Raw genomic sequence first — 319 nt, 5'->3', positions numbered from 1 at the left:
GGGGGGAGCGGGGGAGACGAGAGTCTCAGAGCACAGGAGAGATATACAGTAACGTCTGTATTTCTTCCCATGCGCTCCTGACTACAGAGAGCGGTTATGAAAACACTGCCACAGTGAACACTGACTGTCCTGATGTACGGGGGCTTGGCCCCCATGCCGTGGACCCCTTTAAACACTGTCTCTTATGGATATCCTTATTGGATATAAAGGCACTGGTTGCCCAAAACATTTAAATAAATGTCTTTACAGAATCAAACAATCCAAATGCCCGGTCAGAGGAGCCCTCCACCACGGTATGTTGCCATGATTTTTATTGAAC

This window comes from Notothenia coriiceps, unplaced genomic scaffold (genome assembly GCF_000735185.1).
Source record: "Notothenia coriiceps isolate Sejong01 unplaced genomic scaffold, NC01 NC01_scaffold00000339, whole genome shotgun sequence".
Classification (NCBI taxonomy): Eukaryota; Metazoa; Chordata; class Actinopteri; order Perciformes; family Nototheniidae; genus Notothenia; species Notothenia coriiceps.
This window is presented reverse-complemented; position numbering follows the sequence as displayed.